Genomic DNA, 703 nt, shown 5'->3' with positions numbered 1-703 from the left:
CTTTGATCATTCACACTGCGTGATTGTCACTCGCGTGAACGAGCACCGATTTGCCTCCGGCATTTGTCGGCGATTTCGCAAAACCTGTCGGCGAGTGAAAAATCGGGCTAAAATCGTGCACCTCACTCTTCTTGTTAGGCTGCGTTTACACTGCAAGTCTTAATGCACAGATCCGATCTTTTGACCATATCCGAGTTTTTGGCACGTCTGTTTACATTCACTTTAGACACGACTGGTAACCGATATCTGTGTTTACATTAATTCCCACCCAAAAGGATTGTCTGCAGTGATCGCTTTACTGTGCACATGGTAGACCCTCGGGTTTTAAATGGCCGTGCTATTAAAATTATTTATATAAGTCGAATGGCCATTATTATTTGCCAGCATGGACAACGGCTGTCATGGATGTTTTATGTTTATGCGGCGCGATACGCAACGCAACGCGTAAAAAGACAGTATAAGTCATTATAATCAGTAATTATGTCCCCACTGGATGCAACAAATGCCTCGTTTATAATGGGTTTTATTGGTGTTGTCTCATCGCGCCGGGACATGGCATCACAGTATGGTAAGGGGCGTAACATTTCTGTCACACGTTTGAGGTATTTGACCAATCACAACACACTGGATAGCTGGCCCATCAGAGCACACCTCGTTTTTCAGAACGATGAGCTTTGTAAAAATCGACGCGTTTCAGAAAGGC

The sequence above is a fragment of the Sinocyclocheilus rhinocerous genome, unplaced genomic scaffold, assembly GCF_001515625.1.
Source record: "Sinocyclocheilus rhinocerous isolate Xijiao unplaced genomic scaffold, SAMN03320098_v1.1 scaffold1733, whole genome shotgun sequence".
Lineage (NCBI taxonomy): Eukaryota > Metazoa > Chordata > Actinopteri > Cypriniformes > Cyprinidae > Sinocyclocheilus > Sinocyclocheilus rhinocerous.
Note: the sequence above shows the minus strand (reverse complement) of the source record.